Genomic DNA, 8516 nt, shown 5'->3' with positions numbered 1-8516 from the left:
GCAGAAGGTGAAAGACCCACGGCAGCCATTTGTAAAATCGCTCCAAACCGAAGTGATGAAAAACAGTTACTGTAATGGGCCCTTGAAATTGGTTGTTATTACTCTGAATGGGAAAAATGGCAGAGACAACCACTGACTTCACCCCTACATGAAGGTCAAGTATATATATGTATATATATATATATATATATATATATATATATATATATATATATATATATATATATATATATATATAAAAGACAGGCAAAAATATAATTGCGGCAATTCATATTGTTCCATGTTTATTTGTATGTAACTATCTTAGCTAGCATGCAATTGCTTGTGAATTTGTATGTAACAGCGTGGAAAAAAATTATATCAGACTACCCAAAGCCAATTTGCCGTTAGTGTTAAAAAAATATTATGTAACTAGCACAAGGTATTAAACGCGTATTTATCACCCGTGCATCCATACTTATTGAGCTTAGCACTTCTACACATTTACACGTACACCTTTTTTAAGTTTGTGAATCAGTCTATAGATCCATGGTCAGGTCCCTGGAATCTGTTAAGAGCTGCCAGGAGGTTCGCGATTGTTTACAGTTTTGTTACAGTGGTGGAAATAATAATTATATAAATAAATAAATATATATATATATATATATATATATATATATATATATATCAAACATTAAACAGCTCCCAGACTGTGGAGGATGGTTGTATAGTGAAGTATGTGTTAGTCTTCTATTTGTTATTGGACTATGACACTAATAGAGTACAGTGTGATCAACCTACACAAGCGATATTATTACAGTATTGGACCGATACTGGTAATTACAAATAGAGGAGTGATGTAAAACTTCATTTTATGCATAGATTTACTTTTTAGGAAACTAAGCGGGAATGATTAGTGAAGTTCAGAGCTGAACCAGACTTTATGTGCATCTTTTTTTCCCCCTACAGTGTCACTAATAGAGCACTTCGGTTTCAAAAAATGATGTTTGTTAATTAAAATTTTCAACCCGAACATAGTTTGATCGTTCAGCGTTGTCACTGCGGAGTTTTCTGTCACGATCACTTCAGAATGGAGAACAGGCCTCAACCTTAATCGGAATAATCCCAGATAGTAAATGGGTGATGGCCTGATGCCAAGCCACACTTACCACATTCATCCAGGCCACATACCACCTTGGACTGACCCAGCCTGCCAAAACACAGCCACAAGTTAACATTTATAAGGTCATATTTCAGGTAGGATGTTGACTGAAACATGTAACTTACTTAAAACTGAAAGGTCATGCTAGCATTTGATAGGGCTGCTTTGTGGCTGGACCATGTGCCAGTCATCTCTGTCTCTGAAGTGAAGAGCTCATTTTGCCTGGAATTAGCTGTCAATGTTAAACAAAAGTACAGTTCTATAAAACAAATGCATAAAACACAGATATACGTATTTTTCAACATCTCTGTTATATTACATGTTATCAGATTATATGTAACACTAAAGTCCTTCTCTTCTCATCCACCCCACCTCCTCTCTCTCTCTCTCTCCCTCAATCCCTATTTCTCTAGCACACTGCTACTCCCTGGGAGTCTCCGTCTGTCTCTCCTCCTCTCTGTTCCCCTTCTTTCCTCTTCAGCCGTTTTTCACCATGACCCCAATGTGTTAGCAGTGTGTCACCATTCCACAATTCCATCTCTCTCCTTCTGTCCTCTCTCTGTCTCTGTCTCTCTCTCTCTCTCTCTCTCTCATACACACACACACACGCACTTGACATTCAGACAAGTTGAGATGACTTTACTACTTATAACAATCTAACAATTCAGTTACACACACCTCTGTGTCTTTGTGTAAATTTAAAGGTGTGCACCATCTTGTTTTTATTTTCCCCAGACGTGTAAGAAATAATGCAGATATTGCCCTAGTTTGCAGGTGGTGCTGGCCACACCGTTAATGCAGTAGCCCAGGGCAGAATACAAATTTAGACGAAAATCATGATCAAATTAAATACATATGCTCCAGCTGAGCAGAGGGGCCGTGCCATGGGATCGGGAGGGACTCTTACTTAATATCTTTCTTCCGTTCACAGCCCAGAGGATAGACATTGATGTAAAAGGGCAAGAGTTTTTTTTCCACACTTTTACATTTTATAAAATGTGTACCATATTTCAAAGTCACTGACCCAGATTTATTTGTTTGTGCATGATTCTTCTTTTTATTTTGAGGGTTAGCTCATCAGCTATAAGTAAAATTGGTATGTTTACATGTTAATAATATATTATTATTATTATTATTATTATTATTATTATTATTATCCCTCTACAGGAGATAATCCCCCCAAAATTTCCTCTAATATGTCCATTAATATATTATATATCCAGTAATATGTGTAGTAAAATATCCAGAGTCTTTTGTGTGAGAAGGTGCGTGTTGTGTGTTTCTCAAAAATAATTATGTGTACAGGATCATCCTTAAAGTCTTATTTTCCATCTTTAACCATTTTAAATGTAAACTATTTGTACAATTCAAGTTCAAGTTACACACTGAATATACAAAGCATGTACTCATAAAGGCGTAAAGATGTACCGTTTCGGGTACAGGATACAATACCCTTATTCCTATGTACCATGAATTCCCCTTATTCCCAATACCCTTATTCCTGTGTACCATGAATTCCCCTTATTCCCAATACCCTTATTCCTGTGTACCATGAATTCCCCTTATTCCCAATACCCTTATTCCTGTGTACCATGAATTCCCCTTATTCCCAATACCCTTATTCCTGTGTACCATGAATTCCCCTTATTCCCAATACCCTTATTCCTGTGTACCATGAATTCCCCTTATTCCCAATACCCTTATTCCTATGTACCATGAATTCCCCTTATTCCCAATACCCTTATTCCTATGTACCATGAATTCCCCTTATTCCCAATACCCTTATTCCTATGTACCATGAATTCCCCTTATTCCCAATACCCTTATTCCTGTGTACCATGAATTCCCCTTATTCCCAATACCCTTATTCCTGTGTACCATGAATTCCCCTTATTCCCAATACCCTAATTCCTGAGTAGCATGAGCTCAGCAGCACTTAAAAAAGAACAAGCATCACTTCTGTAAATGTCAACATTTGCAAAATAAGGATCCTTTACAGCACTGGATTAAAATCCTTTTTTAAATGTACATTCTTGTTGTTACTCAATTTCATTCCCTGTATTTTTTATTGTCCATTTTACTGATGGATATTTTGCATTAAACTTCACGACATACGAACAAGATGAATTAATTTGAATAAAATTATGAGGCTGAACAGGAAGCAAATGTATAGCATGTTAACAACAACGCAGTATTACAGTATTTAGTATTGTTACAACCACGCAAGAGGATAGCTTTTAATTCATATTATTGGTTTCGGGGAAAAAGGATGTAATCAGATTAATAAATGAGGGTCACATGTGACCTTTTATGTGGCGCATTTAATGCAACACTCACTGTTCATCGCTTACAGTTGCAGGACATATTGTCAGGTTTTTCTATTAGTTTGACTGTAGATAGGGAATATTTCATCGTAGTCAGTGAAGGGGTTAAAAAAGACAATTATATCTGGGCAGCAAATAATAAATGAGAAACATTAACCTTCTTGCCATGATGGGAAGGTGACTTTAAGAATGGCTTAGCAAACCTACGCTTAAAAACCAGTTTTAGGAAGAACACAGAGAGACAATAAACTAAATACACACAAGCAACCAGCTCACACATTCACACACACTGAGAGAGAGAGAGCTACAGCTGAGCACGAAGCTCATATAGAGCTAGACACTAAGAAGTGTATCATGATTATCAAGAGATAAATAATAGTGCTTTTGTTGTTAATACCATTTGCTTGCAAATTCATTCATTCCTGCATTCATTCATCTTCTTTACCCACTTTATTCCTAATTAGGGTCCCGGGGATCTGCTGGAGCCTATCCCAGCACACATTGGGCGAAAGGCAGGGGTACACCCTGGACCGGTCACCTGCAAATTGCAAATCTTACTTTTTATCATCGGCTTAAAAATCAAATTCACATCATATTGCAGACACTTCTTGAGTATTGCATTTTGTTTATCTTTTGTTCCCTTTGCTTCTAATCCTGACCCATTTTTACCAACTACAAGAGGACATTTCAAAGAACACACTGGTCATGTCAAGGAACAAATGAAAATGGAGAGGAGGTGTATTTCAGGATTTAGAGAGGACAGGTTGGGGTTTTCAGGGACTCGGGTCATTTGAATCCAGTCGGTTAAATGTACTGATCTGTTCAACTGATCTGTGTGGTTCACTCAGGTGTACAGCGTGATCATGCCACCGTCAAAGCCACACAACAAACAGCCATTATTACACGCACGGAAACAATGCGACCCTCGCACCTAAAATAAAATCCCGAATGGTACTCACCTGACCCGCTGAACAAGAGAGGTGTGAATTTCGGGGCTTGACCAAAAGACTCAAGAAAAGGAGGAGAAGATAAGATTAAGCACACACACACACACACACACACACTCTCGCAAAGACGACTTACACAATTCATGAATGTTTAAAAATACATTGAAAGATAAGATAGAGCTTAAAAAATTAATGATGAAAAGATTTGCTGATTCACACACTGACCTGCTGAACGCGAGAGGAGCAAATCTTGGTCATGACAGAGAGATTCGTTCATTTATACACCGATGCGCTGAATGACAGAGACAAGGAGATCAATCTGAGAGAATCCAGTGACTCAGGGTTTGCTAATCAGGCTTGACACATCCTTACAGGATTCACAGATGTTTAAAAAAACACCGGCAGCTAAACATATTACGTAAATCAGCACAGAATCTCTAGCTAATAATTCTGTAGTTGTGTGTTCAGGATGTTTGTATTGAAATGTTTTGCTTTGAAGCCTGTCAGCAGTATGTGAACTAGGAATGAGTCAGTGACTGAGCTTGGTGACTCTTTCACAAAGGCCGAATCATTTATAAACCAAACATGTCTAATGAAAGAAAAGATGTGCAAATAAAAGTATGTTCTGATCTGCCCATCTTACATCTCCATGTGCAGCATGTACAACACATTTTGAAGTGGAGAGTCACTTTAAAAGTGAGGATTATCAAATTGAAACTCTTAAGTGTTTGCAGCTTAAGGGAAATGCACGTTTGTTAAAATGCATGTGATGTAAACAAGAGTGCCTCATTAAGTTTCAGTGTAGCATACAGTTCATTAACAAATACAGTTTTAAAGACAGAGACAGAAGCAGCGCCACAGAAGCTGTTTTGTCTGTTATCTGCTCCGAGCACTTTGCATGATGGGACAGATTAGCGCAAAAAGTATCCATTCGGCATGCTTCATTTGTTTCACAAATGGAGCACATTACACCAGTCTGTTTCACTATACTACATTTGTTCTTATTTCAGTATGAACCGCACTAGACAGTTATGTATACCGAAGAATAATACATCTGAATATGATTTGAAACATAACTAATGACAATGAAGATGCAAGTGATGCCAACTCTGCTTTCAAATATTAACCCAACGAACATCGAAAAGCTTCCCATCAGAATTATGTATTGCTGAAGTGTTCGTGAATCGCAGACAGTTTTCCAGACTCTCATTAATTCCGAAGGACTCAAGGCCGCCATAAATCTCACCTGCTCTCTAATTTCATTGGTTGTCAAATATAAATAATCATGCTCCTTTTTGCCCCAAGACGAAGATTTTCTATGAAGAAAAGTCTCATTAGCTTTTTAATCTGTTGTTCCTCCAATTCTAACACATGCTATAACCTAATGGAGCTAGCTTTAATTACGCTAGGTCAGATAAGCCTCTGTGTAAAGTAAAGCCTATCTCTCACCTGCTGCCAAACACAGAAACCCAGACCGTAACCGCGCTCTGCAACAGCGCAATAACACTATCGGGCAGATCGGATTTTTAGAGATAGCATCATTAAAACAAATAGAAAGAAAAAGTGGATTGTGGTCCAGATCCGTCCACAGATATTCACATATCCCGTCCTTCGAGTTTGTTTTGCGTAAGCAGCGAAGTAGACACTTCTGTAACATCTGGCTTTGAAAAGACCTCACAGAGAAGCCAGCGCTAGTCTTCATGCTAAAGACGTGGCACAGTGGGCGCACAACGGGACGTGAAATTTAATTAGGCATAATTGACTTTAATAAGATGTCTACAGGATTATGTAGTTGCACTCTGCCGGATCAATGATAGGAGGGAAATTTCAGTCAAAAAAAAAAAACCCTCAGCAGGTAGAGAGCGCGAGGTCGATATTTCAGTAATGGAAGTCAGAAGGCATGCACTCATCAAAACGCTAAATTCATCCCTGAGTTGTTGAGAGGCCTTGTTTAAAGAACATGACTGCTGTAAGTGATACAGTAGCAGGATTTGTAGGGAAGAGAGAAACGATTTAGGTTGACACTTGAATAAGTTCTCGCTTGACACTTTTTCAAGAGATTTGCGAGGGAAGCGAGGATGTAGAAATTAAAGTGTGGACCAGCATTTCAGAAGCAGAGTCAGTCTTATTGCTATGAATACGGAATTTTGGCAGGATCTTCAGGCAGGATTTCTGACAGTATTACTGTATTAATCAACCATACAAAACCATAAGATGGCGTTGGTGACAATTAAAAAAAATATTTAGAACACTGTCAATAATTATCACACTGTAGTTATAAGCTGAGGGAGAGAGAGAGAGTGGCTGTGAGGAAAAGAAAAAACAAACGAACCGAAAACATCTAACTAGAGCAAGTGTGCAGTGCTGCTATTGTTTTATTTAGCTCTGGTTCTTCTGAACATTTGATAAATGTCATTTCATGAGTTACGGACATTCTAATAGTGGCAGCAGCTTACAACAACTACAACAGCTTTTCAGGGTAGCTCACATGTCCTGCATGGAGGACAAGAAGATTTGGAGTGTGAGTTTTTTGGCAGGGAGTGCAAAATATGTGTGTGCAAAATTTGGTGTATCGCAGCCATAAGGAATTTAATCAGGTAAAAAAAATCTACAGTGGAATCAATAATATAATAATAATAATAATAATAATAATAATAATAATAAATAATAATCAATGGAAATATCTTATATTTATGATCTTATATATAATATAATTTCTTTTCATTGGGTAGCTGTTGATACTGATATGACTCTATAAATACATCCTGTATCAACCCTGATACTGACATTGGAACATGAAAATAAATAATTATTAAAGGACAGAATATCTGATTTTTTAAAATAAAATTTTAAAATATGCTTATATTTATTATTTATAATATGTAAAATAAATAAATGCAGCAATGAATGCCTAAATAAATAAATAGATATTTTGTGAAATAATTAAATGAATCAATAATACTGAACTTATTATTATTTATTATAATAAATATTATATATTATATTGTTATTATAAAATATTATTTAATTGTATGAATTTTTCCACCAGAATATTGTTACATTTTAGTTTCTGGAAACAGGAAATTGTCACATTTCACATTTTTATTTTTTATTTGAAAATAGCTTTTTAGAAGCCTGCATTTATTACATGATGTCCATTTCCATTTCATGAGGAAACTTTTATTTCATTCTGTTGTAATTTGTCGGTCAACAGAAATGCTACTGATCCTGCTCACTGATCGGCTAATCCGCTGCTGTTGATTATTTGTGCCTGGAACCTTTCCACCTGCTGAGACGTAAACTACCAGCTAGTGAAGTTGTTTGGAAAAAGGTCTGCTAGCTTTCAGGCAGATGGAAACATATAGAAGACCTGAGCGAGCTTTCTGATGTCTGATATAAAAGGTGCTGCTCTTTTGACCATTTGTTAGAAATTCCCGGGCAGATAAGTGCCCTTTATCTTCAAGGATGAAGTTGTCATCAGTTTGAGCACCACATTCGTATTGAAGATGCCCATGAGGAAATCTCAAGCGCCGGGGCGGGACGTGTGCCTCTGGACATTTTGGATCATGTGCACATTTTTGTCTTTTCGGATCTGTCAACTGGAGAAACTGCAGATCCGTTCTGTGTGTTAGCAACACTACTCGACCGCAGAATGTTGCATGAACAACCAATAATCTTCTCTCACCTCACATCTCTGAGCATTATGATAAGTGTATACTTTTGACGAAAGCCATTTTGAAATTTAATAACTGTTATTATGAAATTAAAATGAACTGAAATCTTCTGTAGTCAGGAATTGCTCCAAGGCTGCAAAATTAGCCATGATCTCTGGGTGGAAGGGATATCTCTCTCTCTCTCTCTCTCTCTCTCTCAATCACAGCTAATTGTAGGCATGTGTGAGCTTCTGTATGCAATAAAAAAGGAATATGTCAGACAAATTTAAGAAAAAATATCATGTATAGTTTAAATAAAACTATTACGTGATTTCGTTGCTAATTTTAAAGTTTCTAACGTCTCGACTGAATGATGCAGACTGAGCGCGATCCAGTGACGTAGGATTAACATAAACCAATTTCACTGTAAAATCTCATGAGGATGCTGGAG

General features: G+C 37.0%; 1 protein-coding gene across 2 annotated transcripts in view; it reads left to right on the top strand.

Moving 5' to 3' along the window:
• Positions 1 to 8516, top strand: part of efna3b (ephrin-A3b) — a 104378-nt gene that overhangs the window by 1796 nt on the left and 94066 nt on the right. The window lies entirely within an intron of this gene.

This window comes from Hemibagrus wyckioides, linkage group LG01 (assembly GCF_019097595.1).
Source record: "Hemibagrus wyckioides isolate EC202008001 linkage group LG01, SWU_Hwy_1.0, whole genome shotgun sequence".
NCBI lineage: Eukaryota > Metazoa > Chordata > Actinopteri > Siluriformes > Bagridae > Hemibagrus > Hemibagrus wyckioides.
The sequence above is the reverse complement of the archived record's forward strand: the minus strand, read 5'-3'. Positions and strand labels throughout refer to the sequence as shown.